This window comes from Pygocentrus nattereri, chromosome 8 (genome assembly GCF_015220715.1).
Source record: "Pygocentrus nattereri isolate fPygNat1 chromosome 8, fPygNat1.pri, whole genome shotgun sequence".
NCBI lineage: Eukaryota > Metazoa > Chordata > Actinopteri > Characiformes > Serrasalmidae > Pygocentrus > Pygocentrus nattereri.
In genome coordinates this window covers 29,138,208-29,164,038 of record NC_051218.1, presented here as the reverse complement: position 1 = coordinate 29,164,038, position 25,831 = coordinate 29,138,208, and the positions used below count along the sequence as shown (strand labels likewise).

The window sequence follows — 25,831 nt, the reverse complement described above, 5'->3', positions numbered from 1 at the left end:
GATGTATGCATGTATTCTTAAATTCATCATTAAAGGCTCTCGCATATGACATGATACCCAGATATTGTATATCAAAATGTTCAAAACAATCTCAGCTCTCTCTGAAATGAAGTTTTTTGACCTGGATCACTGAGATAATTCAGCCCCAATGCTAAATAAAAGTCCAGTTTTTAAAATCCTTATGTGACGTTCGTGTTTTAGTTGCTAAGCCAGTGTTTGCAGATCTGATGGACCCACCATGTTAAACAGGTGTTTAAATCAATAAAGTCATAACCATTTAAGTGCAAATACCAGATGTTTACTTCATCCTAATGACAGCATATGATTTTTACCATTTAACATTAATACCATTTACCTCTGTTAGGTCAAATCTATAAACAATAGTGCTCTCTGTTTTTTTGTGATAAAAAACAAAAAATAAAAAATAAAAAGGAATAAATAAGTACAAAAAAAGGAAAAAGTGAAATTTTTTTATTATTTAAGCAATGCTAAGAAATTGAACACATTTATTTTAGTCTGAAAAACAACAGCACCATTAAATAGATATGGTACATCAGTCTACAAAAGACACCAGCCCCACTGTACACAGAGTCTACTCATGCCAGCCTATACCACACATGAGGGGCAGAGATTTACTGTTTTACTATGTGTTGCATATGTGTTTCTTGCACACGCTGCATGTGTGATGTGTCCTTCTGTCGATCTTGGGTCAATACACATCAAAGTGCTTCTATTTGTTGCAACTGGCCACAGCCTAGAATGATGAAAATACTTTGATCAGGAATTTTTCGCACATTTTTCTCTCTGTTTCTCTCTCTCTCACACACACACACACACACACACACACACATTATAGTTGGTCAAAGTGAGAAAGTCAGACATAACATATGCAACAGCATCTCACATTTACTTTAGCTTCTGCAGATGGTTGTTCTGTGGGTTGGGCTGAAGGGACACCAATCTTTACCTCTTGCTCAGAATAGCTGCAGAAGCTGGGCTTCTTGGGAAGTCTTCTCTGGATTTGAGATATCACCAGTGGGCAATATAGGAGATAGACAGAAAGAAGGGACATGGCACCTTCACACTTTTACTACCAGTGGGGGTGTGCAGTGTGAAGTCAATGAAAATGTGTTTTTTTATATGTTCTTCTTAGAAAATGAGCCAAGGCCAATAAGTTAGAGGTTTAAAATGAAATAAAAAATTGCATCATTTTTCTTTTGGTAAACCTTGAAAATGGGTCTGTTGTATCTCTTGTGAAAATAGCTTCACTGATGTATTGAGTTGCTTTGGTGTTGAAATGTGCTTACGAAAGTTTCAGGATCACAAAAGTAGTGGAATGTGTGAATAAAATAGTAGATAAATGTTCTCCTCATCATTACTTTCCAAACCCACTGCAGCAACTCTTCAGCAGCTGTAAACTCTCTGCACACCATTTCACATGTGTATCCATTGTGGACTGAATGAAGAATGAAGGGTTTCTGGCGTGATGGGTCAGTCCTCAGGGATTTCTGTTGATGCTCCTGTGCTGTGACTCACAATTAAGAAGTTCATCAAATTTGCATTTTTCTTTGGTATCTCAGTAGATTTAGCCAAGCCAACTTCCACACTTGTTACAAATTCATGCGCTGCACTGAAGGCCTTACAAGTCACCAACATAATTAGGAAGTGACAGTGAAATCGATGAATCACTTTTTAGTTTCCAATGGGAAAGTTTTCATTTTATCACTTGCAATTTGTATAGAATGTTGATGGAAACACAGTTAATGTAAAACCTCTACAGGGTAAAATGTATGTTATGTCTTTTACAAGCGTCACATGTCTGTGTTTAGTCCAGAATGACTATTTTCTTAAGAATATTCTTAAGAAATCGCTACGGCAGCACATATACTAAAATTGGATCGATATAGGGAAGATTAGCATGGCCCCTGCGAAAGGATGACACGCAAATCCGTGAAGCTCTCCATATTTTTTGGGGCAGTCGTGGGCTGGAGGTTAGGGATCTGGCCCTGTGACCGGAAGGTTGCCGGTTTGATAGCCAGGGCCGACAGGCCAACAGGACTGAGGTGTCCTTGAGCAAGACACCTAACCCCCAACTGCTCCGCGGGCACCATGGATAGGGCTGCCCACCACTCCAGGGAAGTGTGCTCACTGCCCCCTAGTGTGTGTGTTCATTAGTGTGTATGTGGTGTTTCACTTCACAGATGGGTTAAATGCGGAGGTGGAATTTCCCCAGTTGTGGGATCAAAAAAGTATCACTTAATAATATTGTAAATGTTTTCACATGTACAGTATTAGGTTTTTTGGATTTTAAACATACATGCTATATAGCATGAAAAATGATTCTCCTGTTTTAACAAGATTGACATTGTAATAGTACCCAAATATGGTTTATGGCTATTATTACTAGCTTGACATTGTTACAACAGACTTTTTGGGTGCTATATAAAATGCTTTTCAAAAAGGTTCTATACAGAACCATATACAGCACATTCTCCATCAATCTGATAGAACACTTTCAAGATGCAGAGGATCCTTTAGTCCTGCAAATGTAATTTCAAAGGATTATGGTACAATTATGTTCCCTGACTAAAGGTACTGAGATGTACCCTTGAGGGTTCTACTCCAGTGACAAGAGGGATACTGCCCTGTGACAATTTAGTACCCTTTTCTCTGAGAGTGCATGTAGTTAAGAGAAAAATGCATATTTAAAATTTTCTTTTGCAAATGTGGCCCAAAGTAACCTTAAAAACTCAATTGGACTTCTGATAGTAAGTTAAAAGAACAAAAATCTGTATTTTACAATCTTCTAACTTACTATTTAATGTTCAATAAACTCTTTTTACAATAAACATTTTACTGACTCTTTTTAAATCAAAATGCACTTTTTGCACTCAGTGCAGAACTGGAAAAAAAATCAGCTTTCCCAAAAAGTTTGAACATGAGCATATGCATTATGTATGTGTGTATGGGTGTGTAAATGTATGTATGAGTGTGGGCTCATACTATCCCCCACCAAGAGTCTGTCAAGCGATGTTCTGTTCCTGTCACTTGCTCACACCTGTGGTTGTCAGCACAGGTGTGTGTGTGTGTGTGTGTGTGTGTGTGTGTGTGTGTGTGTGTGTGTGTGTGTGTGTTGTGGTAGTGACAGATTCCTTCACTTTCCATGTCTATGACAGTATACTGAGAGGAATAGAGTCATTCCGTTGAAGAGTCTTTAGCTTCTTTTATAGTAACTTTTTACATTACATCAACATTTTACATCAAGATCATCTGTGTTTACTCAGTACAGCAGAGACATGATACATTTCACACTGTACTTCCACTGCATCACCACTTCAGCGACATACAGTGCCAGGCAAAAGTGTGAACACACCTGCAGACAATGTGCAAAATATACTCTTTTAGGGGCATGTTGACTGTCTTCAATAGCAAAGATATGTTTGGTTTAACAGTTCTTCTTCTGAAAATGCCCTTTTCTGCTTTCTAGTTAATTCTCCCTCATCCTCACATTAGCTGAAATCTTACTCATCTCCTCTTCTGTCTTCAGTCTGAGAAATGAGGAACAGCCACTTTTTACACCAAACTCAGATTTTCCACTTTACAGATATGCTGCAGCACATTGTAAAGTTTTTTTTCTTCCCAGAGGCACAGTTACAGTTGCTAGGCTATGAAAGACCAACTGGGTGAACCAATTTGTTACAGTGCCTTGGTCTAAGACAGACCAAGAGGCTTGCCGTTTTGTGGCTGAAGCAGCTGAAAGGTGACCTTTACATCATAATGAGTTTATTTTCAGGTATCCCCAGATTTTTGACATAGAGGCATTCTGTGGGGTCCAAGAGTTCAGTTAGGATCCCCCCAGGATCCCCTATGTTTCACATACATATATAAAATCGCTGTTGTCAGAAGAAAACCTGGTTTCTCCAAAATGGTAACTTTACAGGAGAAGGAAACCAGATATCCTTCCAAGTAATTTTTCACTTTTTCTTTTGGTCTGTGCATCATGACAATTACACATAATGCAAAGGGTAACCTGCATTTTCAAATTTTGTCAAAAACATAAAACTAGAGATACATGGTTTTGTTCTTACAGCAGCGAGACTACTAATACACCACCACTTCCATATCAGCGTTACTGCAGTGCTGAGAATAATCGACCACCCAAATATTACCTGCTCTGTGATGATCCATGGGAGGTTCTGACCACTGAAGAACAGGATAAAAGGGGTATACTGTCTTTCTGTCTTGAGAGCACTAACAGCAAGTGTCAGCATCTTCTTTACATCACGCCTCTGAAAACAGTATATGTTGTCCACAGGTTTAATGACGGTGGAAGATGTGAAACTACAAATAAAACATATATCTCAAAGTGTTCTAATCATTGACATTTACATGAATAAGTGCCTCCCTGTAACAATGCATAGCTAGACTAACATTATCAGTGCATGGTAGAAGCTTGCTTACAGATGCTATATTTAACTAAGTGAAATAACATAAAAACAGCATAAACTCAACAAATATCTAAACATAAGTAAAGGTAAACATTATAATAAGAATATACATACAGACGATGCCACAAAGACAACAGATGAAGGCAGATGCCATCGGATTGTGGAGAAGTCCATGAACATGTAACTGAACAATCAACACACTTCTTGTGTGACGACACCAGAACCTGTATGCTAACTGCAATAAAGAGTATACCAACTATACTAACAATACTAGGTGGTAGGAAAACGTTACATGTAATGGGCTGTTGCAGCACAAGGGGGCTAACAAAGAATACAGAGAAACAGATGGACTGCAGTCTGTAATTGTAGAACTACAAAGTGTACATATATAGTATATATAGTAAGTGGAGCATATACTGTTAAGCCTTCCAAGAACAGTAGAGCCTGTTACTGCAGCAAAAAACCCTCATTAATATCTTTTGTTTATGAAGAAACACTGGAGTGCAAAAAGACATCAATTTCAGGACGTATAACGGTCTTAGAAACAAATTTCAACCATTTTCACAGAATCCTTTACATCAAACTACATTTAAGATTATGAAGAATACTTCTATATATAAAATCTGATATTATAAATATATATTTCCAAGTTTTCTGTCTTCAGAGAGATTTGGTAAGTCAGACTCAGACAGGGTTAATATGGAGACTGAGTTTGTGTTGCTGAAGTGCATAAACTGAGCTTTAGGACAAAACCCTACAGACAGACCATACGCCCACTCTGAGAGGCCTGGAGGAGAGCTGAGGGGCAACAACCACCATCAAACCACACACACACACACACACATTCTATTTCTTTCTCTTTTACTTTCTTTTTGTGTAATTTGCACAGTTAAGCTCCTTAGTTGTGTACACTACTTTCGTTTGCACTGCTTACAAAATGTTTATAGTATTTTTATGTTCATGGAAAAATTGGATTTTATACATATTGTCTACAGATTTCAGTGCACAATTTATATTTATTTGCTGAGTTTAAGAGAACCACAAAGAACCACAACGAAAAAAAAATCATATCATTTTCACAGGCCACATTATATTTCCCCCCAATATGTTAAATTCATATAGTAAGTATAAAATTGTGCATTATAATGTGCAGAAATGTGTTCTCTGCTGAGGATATATTACCTTCTTTTCACTTGTAACATTTGTAGAATTACAATCTTTTCCATTTAAGTTAATCAACAGATGTTTACAAAAAGGTCACACTTTATTTGTACGATGCCCTATAAATAATCTACAGATACTAAATCCAATTATCCAATTCCAACCACTATTTGGGACTCTCCCAAACCTATGATACCACTAGCAGTAGGATGGTGAAGGCTAGCACAGACTTCCTTTGAGACCTGTGAAGCACCACCGCTTCTTTTCAAACTGCTGAATGTGCTTGGATGGTGTTACGTCACCTAACAGACGCCTGTACTGACTAGCATTGTGCTGACTGATGTGCCATCCCCCCACCCAGAGATTCCATTGTGCTCTCTCCATCAAGCAGTCTCCTGATGATGGGGCCAATGCTTAGACACTTGTGCCACTTAAGAGCCCCCTATATAACCACCTTTCCTAAATATGCATTTTCTGTGTTTCATGAGTGGGATTTATGCTTACATCCATGTCACAGTTGACTGATGTAAAGTCTAAAAGGATCAGCCAGGAGTGATTAAGCTTGTAGAACCCTTAAACTACAAGCTCTATTGCAGGAGAAGACTCAGCCAGTAGTGCCTCAACAAAATTGACCTCTAACAATAGCAGTGGCTAAATATAACATATGCACTGACCGTAAGGGCACTTACATACCAACCACTTCACACTCAGCTGCAAACCGCTCCAGCGAGCGCTGGAGGCATCCATGTGATTCCGCCAAAAGATCAACAATATCTGCAAATAGCAGAGACGCCACCCTCCGGCCTCCACATATAATGCCCTCCTGACCCTGGCTACGCCCTGACACTCTGTCCATGAATATCATGAACGAGAGTGGAGACAGAGCACAACCCTGGCGGAGTCCAACGCTAAACTGAAAGTGTCTGACTTAATGCCAAGTATATGGACACAGCTCTCACTCCGGGAGTACAGAGATTGGATAGCCCGGAGTAGTAGCCCCGGCACCCCATACTCCCGGAGGACCTCCCACAAGATATCTCGAAGAACACGGTCATAAGCCTTCTCCAAGTCCACAAAACACATGTAGACTGGGTTGACAAACTCCCATGCCCCCTCAACAATCTGTGAGTGGGTGAAAAACTGATCCATTGTTCCACGGCCGGGACGGAATCCACATTGTTCATCCTCAATCTGTGGTTCAACTATCGGTTGGAGTCTCCTTTCCAGCACCTTTGCATAGACTATCCCAGGGAGGCTGAGCAGTGTGATACCCCGATAATTGGTACACACCCTCCGGTCCCCCTTTTTAAAAATAGGGACCACCACCCCAGTCTGCCAGTCCAAGGGTACTGTTCCCGAGGTCCATGCAATATTGCAGAGGCGTGTTAGCCATGACAGCCCCACAATATCCAGAGCCTTAAGCTTTTCTGGACGAATCTCATCCACCCCTGGTGCCTTGCCACGGAGGAGCTTACCAACTACCTCAGTGACCTCCACCAGGGAAATGGAACTTGACACCCCAGAAGCCTCTGGCCCTGACTCCCATGAGGGAGGCACAACTCCCAGATTAAGAAGTTCCTCGAAGTGCTCCTTCCACCGACTGACAATATCCTCATTTGAAGTCAGAGTTTCTCCACCCTTGCCAAATACAGCTTGGGCGCAGCCACACCGACCCCTCCTGAGTCGCCGGACAGTTGTCCAGAACCTCTTTGAAGCCGAACAAAAGTCTTTTTCCAAGGCCTCACCAAACTCCTCCCATGCCCTGGATTTTGCTTCTGCCACCATTGCAGCTGCCACCTTTTTGCCTGTCGGTACCTATCTGCTGAATCGGGAGTCCTTCGGTCCAACCAGTCCCTAAAGGCCTCTTTCTTCAGCTTGACAGCCTCCCTCACCACTGGTGTCCACCAGGAGGTTCTTGGGTTACCGCCCCGACAGGCATCCACAAGCTTTTGGCCACAGCTACGCCTGGCAGCTTCCACAATGGAGGTTTTGAACAGGGTCCATTCAGACTCCATGTCCCCTACCTCCTCCGGGACGTAAGAAAAGCTCTCCTGGAGGTGGGAGTTGAAATCATTCTGAACAGGGGCCTCTGAAAGTCGTTCCCAGCACATCCTCACTATTCGCTTGGGCCTACCGGATCTGGCCATCAGTCTTCCCTGCCATCTGATCCAACTCACCACCAGATGGTGATCAGTTGACAGCTCAGCACCTCTCTTCACCCTAGTGTCCAGAACATGTGGTCCCAGGTCAGATGAAATGACAACAAAGTTGATCATTGACCTTTGACCCAAGGAGCTCTGGTACCATGTACACTTATGAACATCCTTGTGTTCGAACTTGGTGTTCGTTATGGACAATCCATGCCTGGCACAGAAGTCCAATAACAATTCACCATTCGGGTTTAGATCGGGCAGGCTGTTCTTCTCAATCACGCCTCTCCAGGTCTCCCAGTCATTGCCAATGTGAACATTGAAATCTCCCAGTAGGACTATGGAGTCTGTAGGCGGGACCCTTTCCAGAACCCCGCCCACTCGCTCCAAGAAGGCCGAATACTCTGACCTGTTGTTTGGTGCATAAGCACTTTTCCTCTCTGCGATTTTAATTCGCATTGAGGCGACCCTCTCGTCCACCAGGACAAACTCCAACTGCATGGTCACCAGCCGGGGACTTGTGAGTATCCCCACACCTGCCCGGCGCCTCTCACCCTGTACAACCCCTGAGTAGGAGAGAGACCAACCCCTGTCCAGGAGTTTGGTTCCAGAGCCGACACTGTGGGTGGAGGTGAGCCCAACTATATCTAGTTGGTACCGCTCAACCTCCTGCACAAGTTCTGGCTCCCCCCAGTGAGGTTACATTCCATGTACCAAGAGCTAGTTTCTGCTGCAGGGGCCTAGGCCACCTAGGGCCTCCCCGCAATCTCCCACTGCCAATATGGCACTGCACCGCTCCCCCATGCTGGACCTTGCAGTTGGTGGGCCCACATGGACTCCCCACGTTGCCTCTTTGGGCTCAGCCCAGCCGGATTACGTGGGCTGCCCGGCCACCAGGCGCTCGCCGTGGAACACTACCCACAGGCCTGGCTCAAGGGGTAGGTCCCGGTGACCCTTTCCTGGGCAGGGTACACGATTTTTTGTGCACAATATGCATGGAGAAACTTTGGATCGTGTTAGTCTGGGTCTTCACTCCAGACCTGTTCGCCCTGGGAGATGCTACCAGGAGAATATTGCTCCCGATGACTTAGCTCTGAAGATCCTTAGACCACACAAGCCCTTCTGCCAACGACAAGGCCCCGATCCAGGAAGGGCAACTGGCCTTTACAATGTGTGAAAATTCCATGATGAACTGGCCAGTACAAATGGTCCAGTATCTTTTTAAGTTAATTTCCATTACAATAGGGGGCATGAAGCATCACTTTATTACTCAGAGGGGTAAACAGAAATAAAGCACAACCAGTACCCTGAAAACTGTATGTGAGATTGATTTTGGAGTTACTCTTACAGAAAAATGGTCCAACATCCTATGTAGTTCAAAGAGCATGTCAAGTGATAATCGCAATAGGTTAATTACATTTAAGATTATTAACGGAATGTATTGGACACCCTTTAGACTGTATAAGATTAAACTTAAAAATGACCCATAAAAATAACAAAGTTTGTCTACACTGAATGGGTTCAGAGTGCTATTATGTTGGGCAGTGCTATTGCTTGGCCAGCAATGGAATTCAGCTTATGCACCATCAATTTCAGACTGGCATAAAAAAGTCCATTATACATTTAGAAAGTTCTTAATTTCAGAATGTTTTATTACCATTTAATTTTTTGTTCTCAGTGTGCTGTTTTGTGGTCTAGTATGGTGCACTGAGGCCCTGAAGGAGCATTTTTTCCACTGTATACTCTATATAGATGAGATGACTGAAGTTCTTAGTTCTTGACTTTCTCGCCTTCCCTCTCAAATAAACACCTACACCCACATACAGTACTGTGCAAAAAGTCAGCCAAAAAGTTGTTTGAAATGTGTATCTGGGAATTAAATGCATTTGACTTGTAAAAAATACCCAAAACTGTAAGAACAAGATTTTCTGTTTTTGTCAGTTGCAGGTTCATCTCTCCTCACTGCAGCTCCACATATGTTTGTTCTATTGCAGCAACAGCACACCTGATATAACTAATTATTTTATTATGTACTGATGTAAAGCACTGATTAGCCCAAGCAGATATTTAATGGTATGCAAAGATGATGGGCCGATATAGGAGAGCTTTGGAAGTGATTCATTAAACTGTGACACATATACAGTACAGAGTGATTCAAAAAGATTAATCTGAGTTCAAAATGACTTATTTCTCTTCTAAATCATTACAGGACGATGCAGTAAATTTTAAATGGTTAAATGAGCATAAAATTTGTATGTAATTTTACAAGTGCTCAATATGACTTCTTGCAGAAGCTGTACGGACAACGTCAACATGATAATCTAATTCATCCCATACTCGATAGAGCATGCTGGGTGTCACTGTATTCATGGCTCTTTCAAAGTGCTTTCAGATAACATCCAGTGTTGTTGGGAGTGGCAGATAAACAGACTCCGTAATGATACCCCCACAAAAAAAGTCACACGAAATGAGATCTTGTGATCTTGGGGGCCGGAAGTTGCGTGCCAAATCGTGGGCTCCTTTACAGCCAATCCAGCTATGACGGAGCCATCTTCCATCTTCCAAGAAACTCTGTGACCCCCCCTTTCAATTGGTGTGTAATTGGTTCATAGGCACCTCACAATTGTAAAACTATGGCACTTTGAAATCGGATGAATCTTTTTGAATCACATCAACGCTCTAGTGCTGTAGTTCTCAAGTGCAGTCTTGGTCTCAACACCATTTTGATGTGGTCTTGCTGGTCTCGGGGCAAGGTTCATTCAGAGATTGTTCTCGGACCAAGTTGAGTGTGATGCCTTCAACTTGCCTTGAACTTTCTTTCCTATTATTACTAAATATCAACAAAACCGAATAAAACCAGCTCTGCCTGCCTGTTTACATAACTACTGTTCACTGCTTGTTGTAGATCTAATTGATCTTTTCATTGTGATTTAACTGGTTATTTGTTTATTCATTTCTATGATGTAATGGTATAACAAATGATAATGTACAATGAAATACAAACTAAAATATCCCTTGAAGTGTCCAGATCTCAATCTCAGATTCGCCTAACCCTAACTCTCTCTCTCTCTTTCTTTCTCTCAGGCATGAAGGGAAGAGTGAGAGGAGAGGATGGAGGGATTCGGTGTCACTCTTGCAGTTCCTCCCCAGGAGGACCTCTAACCTCAATCTGTCCATCTCTCTTTCTGTCTTCCTCCAACACGCACACACACACACACACACACACACACACACACACACACACACACACACACACACACACACAGGCACTTTGCACTCTTAATGTGACTTTACACTCTTCATGTGCAGCAGCCAATGGGTGTGTGTGTATATATATATATATATATATATATATATATATATCCCTCCCATCGACCCACCACCGATGGGAGGGGCAGTAGTAGGGGTGCGGTGCATTGTGGATCGGGCAGTGTCCGAAGGTGTGGGCCTTGGCGTTCTGATCCTCGGTTGCTGAAACTGGCTTTTGGAACTTGGAACGTTACCTCACTGGCGGGGAAGGAGCCTGAGTTGGTGCGCGAGGTCGAGAGATACCGGCTAGATATAGTCGGGCTCACCTCAACACACAGCTTGGGCTCTGGGTCCAATCTCCTTGAGAGGGGCTGGACTTTTTTCTTTTCTGGAGTTGCCCATGGTGAGAGGCGGCGGGCAGGTGTGGGCTTTCTCATAGCCCCTCGACTCGGCGCCTGTATGTTGGGGTTTTCCCCGGTGGACGAGAGGGTAGCTTCCCTACGCCTTCGGGTTGGGGAACGGGTCCTGACTGTTGTCTGTGCTTATGCACCGAACAGCAGTTCAGAATACCCAGCCTTCATAGAGTCCTTGGAAGGGGTGCTTGAAAGTGCTCCTCCTGGAGACTCGATTGTCCTACTGGGGGACTTCAACGCTCATGTGGGCAATGACAGTAAGACCTGGAGGGGTGTGATTGGGAGGAATGGCCTCTCTGATCTGAACCCGAGTGGTGTTCAGTTTTTGGACTTCTGTGCAAACCACAGTTTGTCCATAACGAACACCATGTTTGAACACAAGGATGTCCATAAGTGCACATGGCACCAGGACACCCTAGGCCGCAGTTCAATGATTGACTTTGTAGTCGTGTCAGCGGACTTGCGGCCATGTGTACTGGACACTCGGGTAAAGAGAGGAGCTGAGCTGTCAACTGATCACCACCTGGTGGTGAGTTGGATCAGGTGGTGGGGGAAGATGCCAGTCAGACCAGGCAAACCCAAACGTATAGTGAGGGTTTGCTGGGAACGTCTGGCAGAAGAACCTGTCAGATTGATCTTCAACTCACACCTCCGTCAGAACTTTGACCAGATATCGGGGGAGGTGGGGGACATTGACTCAGAATGGGCCATGTTCCGCTCCTCCATTGTTGAAGCGGCTGACTGTAGCTGTGGTCGCAAGGTAGTTGGTGCCTGTCGGGGCGGTAATCCTCGAACCCGGTGGTGGACACCCCAGGTGAGAGATGCCGTCAAGCTGAAGAAGGAGTCCTACCAGACATGGTTGGCCTGTAGGACACCAGAGGCAGCTGGCAGGTATCGACAGGCCAAGCGATCTGCGGCTTCAGTCGTTGCCAAGGCAAAAACCCGGGTGTGGGAAGAGTTCGGTGAGGCCTTGGAAAGTGACTTTAAGTCGGCTCCGAAAAGATTCTGGCAAACCGTCAGGCGACTCAGAAGGGGAAAGCAGTGTGCCACTAGCACTGTATATAGTGGAGATGGTGTGCTGCTGACTTCGACTGAAGACGTCATTGGGCGGTGGAAGGAATACTTTGAGGACCTTCTCAATCCCACCAACATGTTCTCCAGTGAGGAGGCAGAGTCTGGGGACACGGGAATAGGCTTGTCCATTACTGAGGCCGAAGTCGCTAAGGTAGTTAAAAAGCTCCTTGGCGGCAGGGCTGCAGGGGTGGATGAGATCCGTCCCGAGTTCCTCAAGGCTCTGGATGTTGTGGGGCTGTCTTGGCTGACACGCCTTTTCAACATTGCATGGACATCGGGGGTGGTGCCACTTGATTGGCAGACTGGGGTGGTGGTGCCTCTTTTTAAAAAGGGGGACCGGAGGGTGTGTTCCAACTACAGGGGAATCACACTCCTCAGCCTCCCTGGTAAGGTCTATGCAAGGGTACTGGAGAAGAGAGTCCGGCTTATAGTCGAACCTCGGATTCAGGAGGAGCAGTGCGGGTTCCGCCCTGGTCGTGGAACACTGGACCAACTCTTTACCCTCTCCAGGATTCTCGAGGGTTCATGGGAGTTTGCCCAACCAGTCCACATGTGCTTTGTGGATTTGGAGAAGGCATTCGACTGTGTTCCCCGGGGTATTCTGTGGGAGGTGCTTCGGGAGTATGGGGTACATGGCTCTTTGCTACGAGCCATTCAGGCCCTGTACAAACAAAGCAGGAGCTTGGTTCGCATGGCCGGCAGTAAGTCAGACTTTTTCCCAGTGAGAGTTGGACTCCGTCAGGGCTGCCCTTTGTCACCGATTCTATTCATAATTTTTATGGATAGAATTTCTAGGCGCAGTCAGGGGATGGAGGGTGTCCGGTTTGGTGACCTCAGGGTCACATCGCTGCTGTTTGCAGATGATGTGGTCCTATTGGGGACATCAGGCCGTGAACTTCAGCTTTCACTGGATCGGTTTGCAGCCGAGTGTGAAGCGGCCGGGATGAGGATCAGTACCTCCAAATCCGAGGCCATGGTTCTCACGCGGGAAAGGGTGGAGAGCCCTCTCTGGGTCGGGGATGAGCTCTTGCCTCAAGTGGAGGAGTTTAAGTATCTTGGGGTCTTGTTCACGAGTGATGGTACAAGGGAGCGGGAGATTGACAGGCGGATTGGTGCTGGGTCAGCAGTGATGCGGGCTCTTTACCGGTCTGTTGTGGTAAAGAAAGAGCTGAGCCATAAGGCAAGGCTCTCGATTTACTGGTCGATCTATGTTCCCACCCTCACCTATGGTCATGAGCTTTGGGTAATGACCGAAAGAACGAGATCGCGAATACAAGCGGCTGAAATGAGTTTCCTCCGCAGGGTGTCTGGACTCTCCCTTAGAGATAGGGTGAGAAGTTCGGTCATCCGGGAGGGACTCGGAGTAGAGCCGCTGCTTCTTCACGTCGAGAGGAGCCAGTTGAGGTGGTTCGGGCATCTTGTTAGGATGCCTCCTGGACGCCTCCCTTGGGAGGTGTCACAGGCAAGTCCACCGGGGAGGAGACCCCGGGGAAGACCCAGGACACGCTGGCGTGACTATATCGCCCAGCTGGCCTGGGAGCGCCTCGGAATCCCTCCCAGGGAGCTAGTGGAAGTGGCTGGGGAAAGGGAGGTCTGGGCTTCATTGCTCAGAATGCTGCCCCCGCGACCCGAACCCCGGAGAAGCGGAAGATGATGGATGGATGGATGGATATATATATATATATATATATATATATATATATATATATATATATATATATATAAAACCAGATGTTTTGTTTAAGTAATTTACACACAATGTAAAGGCCAACAGGCAACTGGCTGAAGTTCATGTTCAGACAACTCTCAGGTGGAGTTAATCAGCTTGTCAGAAGCTTATGCATAAACGTGTATAGTCCAGCTCGAGTGCCCAAAGAAGCAATAGGGGGTCATACCAAAAATAAAGAAATGTCAAAATGTCAAAACCAAAAATACTGATAATGTCATTTTTAATGAAAGATCTTATACTGAGTTAGAAAGCAATGTAAATAGAAGCATTTTCACTGGCAGTCTCACGCTTCTAGTATTTCCAATATGATGGCTATAAACAACAAATTAGCATGTGACAAGCTCTCATGACCTCAAACATTATAACATCTACTAGTAACAGTGAATACTTATATTACTAAACATAATCTGTCATGACAACTCATGACAGCATGTGACATCTGCCATGACGTGTGTTACCATTCACTATGTACTTTATACTGTTAGAAATACAGATTCTGTGCAGGTACATTCTCCGTTCATCAATGTACAAACAATGGAAATGTTCCCGCAAAGGTACAACAGTGGGTTTAAGGTCCATCTGTGCACCTTAAATAAGTTTTTCCAGGTGAAAAGTACTTGTACCTTTTCATGTCCTCATTTTTTAAAACAGAACAATGAAATAAAAAACCTGAAGACGAGACGGGGCGTGAGGAGTAAATACAACTTAGAACATATCGTTTCAGTGGAGAACGAATTGCCAGCTGCGCAGTGAATAAGTGGAGCTCGTTATTCTGACGTAGCAACAGAGGAACATTTGGCGGAAGGAATTGCTACCATTAAAATATATATTTAATGCCATGTTCATGGCTGAATTTACTTCTTGCTTTGTTTATTTAACTGCTGTATAAAAGCAATAGAACCCTCAAGGTCGTGTTTTATATATATATATATATATATATATATAGCCAAGAGAAACAGTTGAAGATGTCTATCATGCATAAATCCTTTGTGCATGTTCTTGGCCAAAAACATTCAGATTCTGATAAACTCATTGTGGACACACTCATGCGTGTGCAGGTGCGCTGTAGACGTGATGCGCATGAATGCGTAATGAGAAAAACAATACAGAGAATGGAAACAAAATGATCAGGATGGTGAAAGATGGAAATGAAAAAACAAATCCCAGCCCTCAAACTGCAGTCAGATGCCACGGATTTTCTTTCTGATTACTTCTGTATGATGAATTAGCTCTCTCTCTCTCTCTCTCTCTCTCTCTCTCTCTCTCTCTCTCTCTCTCTCCCCCCCTTACTGCCTTTCTCTCACGTAACACTGAATGCTACCTGAATAGACAAAATGGGATCACAAAACCAGCCGTTTGTCAATTCCTGACACGCAGGCTCTGATGTTGCCTGGGCGATGGAGGAGGAGAGAAGGCCCTGAGTCAAAACAGACTATTCATATTTGTTTATTGAGAGAGCGCGTGTGAATGAGTTTGATTAAAATCATTAAAGCATGGCGTCGTGGTCGTGCTGGAAATGAAACTGTGATTACCTTGGCCATGCGTGGCTGCTCACCAGAGAAGGGGAAACACTCTCTCTCTCTCTCTCTCTCTCTCTCTCTCTCTCCCACCGCTCCATATTTACCTTATTTACCAATGGATAATGATGAGGCTTGCTCTGATTTTAGCCTGTCAGTTTGCTGTCTCATCACTGCTGCAGAAGTATGGCTGATAAAGAGCTCTGAGGAGCAGCCACCCTGAAAAGCGTACCTCGGTCAGATTGCTCACAGATGTGAATGCTGAACAGTTTGAGTGTGAAAATTCAACAAATTACACTGAGCATCAAAAGTTTGGAACATACTCCTTACCTTGTGTATCAATTCAGGCGCTATGAGCTACAGTTGTATGCATATATTAAATAATAAGGCAAAAAATTAAGGTAACACATTCACTACAGAGAACACACTTCAGAATAATGGAACTGTTTATTTGTAGAATTAAAACGTATTGAACATTTTTGACCTCTGCAAAATTTCTGGCACATTATTTATTTATTTATTTTCCCCTAAAAGGTTAAACTTTGGTGGTTGCTAATGTGTTGCGAGGCCTTTTCTCTGGTATCCCTGGTGGTTGTTAAGGTGTTGCTATGCAGTTGCTATGCTATGCACTTTTCTCTGGTATCCCAAGTGGTTGCTAAGATGGTGCTATGTAGTCGCTATGGTATCCCAGGCAGTTGTTAAGGTGTTGCTGGACAGCTGCTATGATATCACAAGCAGTTGCGTAGGCTTTGCTATGTAGTAGTTATTGTATACCAAGCAGTTGCTAAGGAGTTGCTAGACAGTTGCTATGATATTACAGGCAATTGCCAAAGTTTTGCTATGCAGTTTCTTTGGTATCCCAGATGGTTGCTAAGGTGTTTCTAGACACTTGCTGTGGTATGCTAAGCAGTTGCTAATGTGTTGCTAGACAGTTGCTATTAGAAATGGGAATCTCTTGGCACCTTACAATCCAATTCAATTACAATTCAGAGGGCTGCAATGTGATTATGAAAAGATTATGGGTGCATCTTTTTTTCTATACAGAATCTTTTTCTCACTGTGTGACAATTTGGTACTTTTTAAAGTGATGTATTTGTAATGATCTATAATTAATCTACTTCCAATATATTTTATTAATGAACCAAATGGAAGTGATGTGGTAAGTGAACTGGAATGCTCTCATTCACTGCTTTTGTTTGGAGCACATTAGATGCTGCTGCTACTCATCTACGATAAGATGTGTGAAATAGGGTAAAATAAGATCCGGTGATAATGGATGTCCACACATCACATGTGACAGCTGTCCTGCCCGTTTTCTTTAGTGATTTTATAACTTTGGTTTTGATCTCGTTGTAGAGTTGGGGTTGTCACTGCGTCAACAGAATATCTGCGAGATGGGGCGTGTACAATATAGCACGAAAGCCCTGGTTCTCAGTGACCTGGCGTGCATCGCTTGTACCAAACGAAAAGGCAAATATATTTAAGATGAACATTTGGAGACTAATTAACTTATTCGCATTTATAGGAAGTGCAGTTTGTTTCCTGGAATGTTAAATCTGCAACGAGAGACTTTCAAACACCAAAAAGTAGCAAAGATGAAACTTCTTTTTGAATTTTCCCGTTCCACCTTAAATGGTGCCATATTTACATTCGGTGCCTCAGTCAGAATTTAAGGTGGTACGGAAAAATTCGAAAAAGTATCTGAAGAATAAGAAATGATTTCAGCCTCGTAAATCAGTCGAACAATGAAAGACATTTTACAATAAGCTGCTCTACTTCTGAGGAAAAGTTTTCTGGCGGAGATTGGAGTAAAGCCACTATAGCTGAGCTAAAGCTTAAAATTAGGTCTGCGTTTCATATTTTAGCCTATACTAGGACATCAGCACACATTGAGATATACTGGACATTTAATGTTGTGGCTGCCAAGGTGGTTTGATTTTTGTTGAAAGGACAAAATGGATCTTCTAAACATTTAGGTTGTGACTCCTGACCTAACCTGGCTTTTAATGTAGAGGGATTTCTTGCTCATCCAGTTGTGTTTTTCTTATGTGCTGCCACAGACTATCTGGCTGCTGCACTTACCCATTTCCAAATTCCGCCCTTTGCGTCCCGTCAACATTTACATTATAAATTAAAATGTAGATTGATTTTTAACATTTGTGAATCGATTCAGAATCGTTCATGTCCGCATCGCGATGCATCTAAGAATCGTTTTTTTCCTGCACCCTAGCTGCTATGGTATCATGGGCAATTGCTAATGCGTTGCTATGCAGTTGCTATGGTATCCCAGATGGTTGCTAAAATGTTGCTCAGCCATTGGTATAGCTTCCCAGGTAATTGCAAAGATGTTGCTAGGCTATTGCTATATTATCCCAAATGGTGGCTTAGGTTGTGCAAGGCAGTGATTATCATATTCACAGTGTTTGCTTATTGGTTGCCAGGCTAGTGGCTGTTAAGGTGTTGTGAGGCAGTTGGTGTGGTATCTCAAGTGGTTGCTAACATATTTCTAAGCCATTGCTGTAGTATCCCAGGTGGTTGTTAAGTATAAATTGTACACTATTTTTTTATTAGTTTTCTTCCCATTTCAGTCACAGATTTCCACCCACTAGAAAGATCTTGCACTATAACACAAGCCTATCAAGGATGAGAGGGTGAAGGCTAATACTTGCTCAGTCATAGTGTCATTGGACAGCTCAGTAGGCTTGGAGAAAAATGCTAATTGCTAATACTGTTACTGTCAGCTAACACAGGGCCACAATGGCTAACATTGGCTACTTTACAAAGAACAAACTTAAATGTGGCATTTTTTGGCTAAGTTTAGTACACATTTTTATATGTTATTTTTATAAGTTTAACATATTGGAAAAATATATAACATACAATCTAAAGTATGCCATATTTTTGTACCTTTCATTTCGTAATTGCTCATTACAATGTATGTTCCCTGTAGGGGATGTGTTAACAAATTGTCACTTAGAAAATCAATAAAACTTGTCATTCTAAACATCCTAAAAAAACATTTGTTTTAGAATACTTGTTTTATACTGTTTTTAAACAATTTCCATTTTCAATGGATTGAAATAAACATGGCTGGTGCTAATTAAGTCCTGAAGTTTCAAATTCTGCACTGGACATGTTGCTGGGCAGCAGCACAAAGATTATCAGAAGATGATAGAATGAGCTTCAGTTTAACATAGTTAGAATGTGGGTGGATTTTTAGTATATAGACTCAATTTCTTTATGACTGCCTGGCAAAAGGTTGGGGATGACAATCCTGCTTTTGACAAGTTCTGCTGCCATAAAATAGCAATCAATTAAAAAAAAAAAGTTATATTTAGCTTCAAAACTCAGCGTCATGTTAATCAAAACACCTTTATGAAGAGCAAATTTTACCAAATGATTTGACTTTTTTTGTTGTTAAAACCCATAGAACCTCACAAAAGCTCAGTGAAAATTCTTACACCAAAAGTGCCTTGAAAAGTACTGTGTAGATATCAAAGCTGTTGAGATCAAATAAAGTGTTCAGCAAATCAAAAATCCTTTTAGATTATTTACAGTGGTCCCCTCTTTGCCATTGGAGCAGTTTCCCACACTCTGGATCATTCTTCAAAGCAGCTTCATGAGGGTTCACCTTGGATGGTTTCCCAGTACAGTACTGTACAAAAGTCAGATATTACCCATTGTTTATTAAAATTCCTGCCAAAATAAACATTAAGCACAAGATTTTTCAGGTGATATTATTAAAGAAATTAGATCAGATAATCCATGTGCATAAGGAAAAAGAGAAAATATTAGTCCTAACAACCACCTGGAAGATCTGATAGCCACCAACACTGCCCCCATCAGATAAACAGCACTTATAGCTTTTAAATCTTTGAGAGAGAGGATAAAATCAAGCTGCTTCAGATCTGAAAAAAATCCACAGGTGTTTCTGTCCATCCTTCCACTGTAAAAAGAGAACTCAGCATTGGTCTAAGACACAAATGGGCATGGTCAGCACGTTTTAACCTTTAGCATTCTACCAGGTCAACATCTCAGAACTTAAACCAATACTGCAATAAAGCACAAACTCACTGAGCCACAGCTGCTCTATTACTGTACAGCTGCTGTTACGCTTTCATTTATAATAAAGCAGTCTGTTTACATTGGTACTCACACCCTCCTGCAACTAAAGGGCTATTTAACCCAAGAGCACGTAATCAAAGGCACAAATAGGCAAAAAAAAGAAAAAAAAGAGTCACATCACACTGACGGCTGCTGCAAGGTCAGAATGAAATCATATGTAATTACTCTGAACAACCAGCAGTTTGTGATTTCCTTTGTTGTGAAGCGAAGTGAAGGGTGTTCTGCACTCATCAGTCGGCATGAGACACTCAACCTCGAGACACTGACACGATTTTGGAATAAAGAAAAGGAGGAAAAAAACAGGAACCCCAGGTTCACAGACATAAGTACAAATTAATAACGTAATACATATGTAACAGCTATGCAAATGGACACAAACCACAGACAGAAGTGCACTCTGTACCTTGACTTTCTAACAGAAAGATAGAAAGGAAAAGAAAGACAGATAGAAAGAGAAAGAGAGAGAGAGAGAGAGAGAGAGAGAGAGAGAGAGAGAGAGAGACAGGCAGAGACAGATGGGGATACTTTATTGTTCATTTCCAGTGTCTGTCAGAATAGCTGTGTATGTGTAAAAGTTGCAGCAGTTAGGTGAAGCGTGAGAGATATGTTGTGGCTAATAAGCGAATATGAGAGGAAGAATAAGTAAGCAGATTGAATTAACACACTCATTAGCCATATGGCCATGCCTTAATGTCAATTCTCTTCTCTCTCGCTCTGCTGCAAACCTCATATGCCTCAATCCTCTCTCTAACTGGCAGTAAAACTGAACATTTCATTTAGAACGTTAAGACTGATTACTGCATACCAAGCAACTCCCACAAGACAATCTAACAAATTGTTTCTTACTTTATGGTAAACGAGTGGTTAGTGTTGTGTGAACGGCCAGTGCTCTAGTGAAGGTTACTGTAGTGGAGTGTGGAGTATACACACAAGACCTGGTAGACCCCAAAACTGCCCCCACCAGATAAATAGCACTTAAAGAGAGAGGAGAAGATCAAGCTGCTTCAGATCTGTCTCTGAAAAAATGTTTCTATCCATCGTTCCACTGTGAAAAGACATCTCAGCACTATGTGTATGAAAGTATGTGTAGCTGTCAAGAAGCCTCACTGAGAAAAAAAAAAAAAAACAAAACAAACAAAAAAAAACATACAGATCAGTAAGTGGTCAGTGATCAGTGGTATTCAGAAAGCATTCAATATCACCAGTCTGTAATTTTTTTCTTTTGATTTTTAAAAATATGTTCATTTTCTTCATATTGCACAAAAGCGTATCAAATGGTGAGTACACCACTGGCACTGCAATTTAGTCTAAGATTAGGCCTAATCCCTTCAAGCAAAATAGCTTTTAGGGCCAGTTTCATGGATAGGAAAGAAGCATAGTCCAGGACTGAACAGTACTCTGAACAGAGATCGATTGAAAGGAAAATGCACTCCAGGTCATTTGCCAGGATTATTACAAACTAAGGTTTAATGCTTAACAGATTATATGCAAGACATCAACATATCAGTGACAAAGCAGTAGTGAAGCAACTGAATTCACTGAAGATAATATCTTGAAGATGCTCTGTTATTACATTACTTATATTAAGTAGAGGTTTTGTTATGTTTGCTACTTCCATTACGCAAACCCAACCTACCCAACCTTACCTAAACCCTAAACTTACCCAATATTACAAAAAACCTAACCCTACCCTGGTCCTAGTCCTTATCTTAACCCTAACCTCAACCTCAACCCAAAACCTAACCCTAACCCTCATGTTTTTCACATGTTACGGATAATCTGTTGAGTTTTTATTTAATCTATTAAGGACCACTCAAAATAAAGTGTCACCAGACTTATTATTCAGTAACTACAGGGACTGGTTGATCTATTCTTAGATCATAGAAATGTCTAATAAAACTAATCTAATAAAAAGGAGTCAATCCATGACTGTAAGTACAAATGTAGTTCCTAGCCTACTCTTGCTCTTGCATTGTGTAGCACAAAGAGAAGCACCCTAACCTTTATCAACCTATTGTTTATTCACTGTTTACTGATCCATAGAACTGATGAAGATGCATATTTAATTGTTTTTGAAAGCTGTAAATGAGAAATAATGAGTTCACTTACCTTACTGCATCCCATCATAACATAACCTAGGCTGTCCTCAACTAGGCTCTGCATCATTTTGCATACAACACTGCTGAACAGTATGTTAAAAATAGTAAAGGTAGAAAGAGAGAGAGAATGATATAGAGAGGCTAGAACAGCACTTCATCCCCTTCAACGAATAGAATGCATTTAGAGTGAGACTCAGCTAGGCCTTATGTTTGGTCAATGGTACCAAAAAAAAAAAAAAAACAGCTCAAAACGGGACTCTTGGTGACCCTGTTTCTGGCCATTGCAGGATCTGTTGTAAGGTCACTGTTGAATATGCAGCATGCTAACTCCATTAGATGGCAGTGCAGGTCATCTTTAGCACCACATACAGGTACATACATTTAGTTCACTGAGCATGCCTAGGTTGCCCACTGTCCACTTTATGAGAAACACCTCCCTTGATATCACAGGTCCACCTCCACCCACTCTACCCCCTATAAGTCCCTTATAGCTCATTTGTTGCTGCACAATTGGTCAGCCACCATCTTCCACGATAATCAGCGGTCAATTTCTGTTCCCAGAGCTGCTGTACACCAGGTAGTATTTTGTTGACCAGCAATGACACTGGCATGTTAGTGTAGTCCACCACCCAAAAATATCCAACCAAGTGGAGGGAAGTGGTCAGAAAATGACCACTGACAAAGCAATAGGGCACACCAGATGGGCTAAAGTCTAAAAGGTTTTCCAGTAAAATAGCTGGTCAACATAAACATGTGCAAGTGTACAGAAAAAAATATATATATCGTTGAACATCCCATAACCATTGGAATTCAGTATTGCCATGGCAACATCTCACCAGCCTCAACAGTTTCTAGCAGCGGGAGGGTTCATTTGTGAGCGTGGATGTCAATATATTTGAGCTTTGATATTTTTCATTGTTATGCTTTGAAAGTGGTCATGAATTTTGATGAGGAAAAGCCATTAGTGGGTGACAATCCATTTTCTATTATTTGAGATATTGAAGCCAGTAATGCACGCAGTAACACTGCAGGCAGCATGATCGTTTTAAACACTGCAGTAATGTACATATCCCATTACAGCGCTGGTTTCTTTAATTAGGGTCTCCAAGGTTCTCCAAAGAGGAACGTGCATCTACAAAGGTTATGGAGCTTTTAGCTGTAATTTACTGCAGTTGTCTAATTTAGAGTTGCAGAGATGGCTTGGTTGCAACTTGATGGAAGAGATGGGAATGAGTTTTGATTGTACGTTCATTAAATCATGTGCTGGTGCGAGGAGATGGACAGCTGACTGTTTGGTGGGCTCTCTACTGCTCTTCATATATCTATGTCCATCTTCGTTCTGTGTCAGGCTGAGCTTTTGCTTTTCCTTGTTCTTCCATAATAAATGTCAGACTATTATCATGGTTATTAGATACAGATTGTTTGTCAATGTGACACGAAGACAGGATATGTCACCTTCTCTTCCCTGAGGGCTCAACAGAGACAGAAATCATGGCAGAGAGAGAGAGAGAAAGAGAGAAAGAGAAACAGCCTGTAGGGGCTGAAGGAAGTGCGCACATGCAGAAAGAGACAGAGTGAAAGCTTCCTTTCTTTCTTCCTCTTGCTGATCAATCCCTGCCTCAGAACACCAGACAGATGCTCCAAATCTATTATTTAGGAAGAGGGGGGATTTCGACATCTGAAGAGATTTTCAAATGTGCATGCCAGCATGCACGTGCTCTCAAACACACCCACACACACACATACATTTGCCCTGGTAGTGCAAATGTGCCACTTTAGATATCTCTATTGAACCCATCATGGGACATTTGGTTAAAATAGAACCCCCCCCCCCACCCCCACACCACCACCACCTCCTCCTCCTCCCTCCAGCGATGCTGCTTCTGAGAACGTACCACTTGCCTAATTTTCTCACTTTCAATTTTAGCCCCATTTCATCTCACTTTCAATTTTGCATCCTTTTTCAATCCTGACTGCCACAGCCATGCTGTCATTTTTTCTCAGCAACCAGGACTGTGCTCTTGCTTTTTCAAACGAATCTCCATATTTGAGATAAAACACAGCCTGTGTTAGCCCAGGAAATCTCCACCAGGGTAAGTCTGAGCGAACAGGGACCTCCAAAACCACCCTGTAATATTCCCATTTGTATTCCTTCATTCTCCCAGCAGTGCAAACACAAACAGAGTCATTATGTGTACGATTGAGTTGAAATGGCTGCTGTCTGTGCCCTATAATCATTCCTCAGAGGAAGAGAGAGAGACGGCAAACAGTGAGCCGGCGTAACTCCATTACGGAGCAGCCACTACATCATTACACATTTCCCTAACTGGTCCTCGATTTATATTGAATACCTTACAGAACTGACAGGGCACTTTGATTTTTCTCTGATGCCTCAGTTTAACTACTGGCTTTGACATATTTGCAATGATTGATCTGATTTGGTGTCAGTTATATTACTTTTCCATGCGTTGCTTGGATGCAAATATTGCCAGTAATAACAAAAGCATGCTGAAATACTAGATTCAATATTTTTTACTTGTGACTTTAGCAAACAAGTGGAGGAATTGTGTGGAACACAACATAAGCAGCTTACAGCCTTGTGGCTGCCAGGGGCCTCTATTGCTTGTTGGTGGACAACAAGAAATAATCAATCTCTCTATCTTCACCAAACCCAACAGATGCTTCATTTTACAACTGTGGTAACAACTTTCTCTGTTAAACAAGGTTTAGATACTCTGACTGTGATTATTACATGTGCACAAAGAGGAGTCACCTAAGTAGGAAAGAGAAATCACTAAATTTCACCAACTGCTCTTGAGAAGAAATTCTTCTTAAAATCCACTTATGCAGTTTTCATGAAGATTCTGGCATTGACCAATGTTTTATTTGGGATTTGCCCTTAGGTAAGAACAAAACCTTTACACTCAAGTACAATTCTGCTCATTAAGAAAACGTTGAATCTGATGTGTACTTTTTATTTAGGATCTTTCTCAAGAACACTTTTAAGAACAAACTTTGGAAGATATTGGTGAATGAAGCCCAGTGCTCGTAAAACACTTATAACAGTGAAAACCTACGTTACTGCTTTGGCCACCAGGATTAGATCCCGCTAAGCTTGAGGTTAGCTGGGCAAGCAAGAAATACTGCATGATTAAGCAGACCCATGGATTGAGAATGTTCAGAAGGAAATCAGAACTCATCAGGACCCCAAACGAGCATTTAACATCAGCATTGCACTGATTAGCCATTTATAAAGTTCTATAATTCAGACAGCTTGTGGTAGTCATTGTTATTAGTTAGCCTCTAGTGTTGCAATACCTCACTTAACAAAATGGGGCCCCTAAAAAATTCTATTTCAGGGCCCCAAAAGACTAAAGCCAGCCCAACCATGCTTAATATTTTAGCCATGTTTCTGTTATCCCTGACCATCATAACTAAAAAAAAAAAAAACACAAAAAACATGAAGGAAATATAGGCTCAATGTAAACCAAATGCAAATATAATACATTTATTATTATTATTTATTATCTTTTTTTTTCACTCCTTAAAATCCAAGGCTTATTACATGCTAAGCTTTATTATACAGTAACTACATTGACTATGTTGCAAACCAGCAAAGTTCTTCTTACATTATAGAAGACCGAGTAACACTTTATCTGTTACCTGATAACACTGACATAACCATGCCATGAACATATTATAGCAGCTGTCATATGTTGTCATGAGTTGACAGATTTTGTTCAGTAATGAAACAGTAACACCATTGTCATTACCAGTGATTGTCATGACAATTGCCATAATATTTAAAGTCATGGAGGTCTGCCACATGCTATTATTTCCTAGCTACACTATCACAGACCATCACA

The 25,831-nt window shown here is 42.0% G+C and overlaps 1 non-coding gene across 1 annotated transcript; it reads left to right on the top strand.

Annotated features, from left to right (window-relative positions):
* The first annotated feature begins 1,867 nt into the window (after window positions 1–1,867).
* Window positions 1,868–1,970, top strand: LOC119263941. Its single transcript, XR_005130655.1, has one exon. It is a non-coding gene; the product is annotated as a U6 spliceosomal RNA (small nuclear RNA).
* Window positions 1,971–25,831: the final 23,861 nt, after the last annotated feature.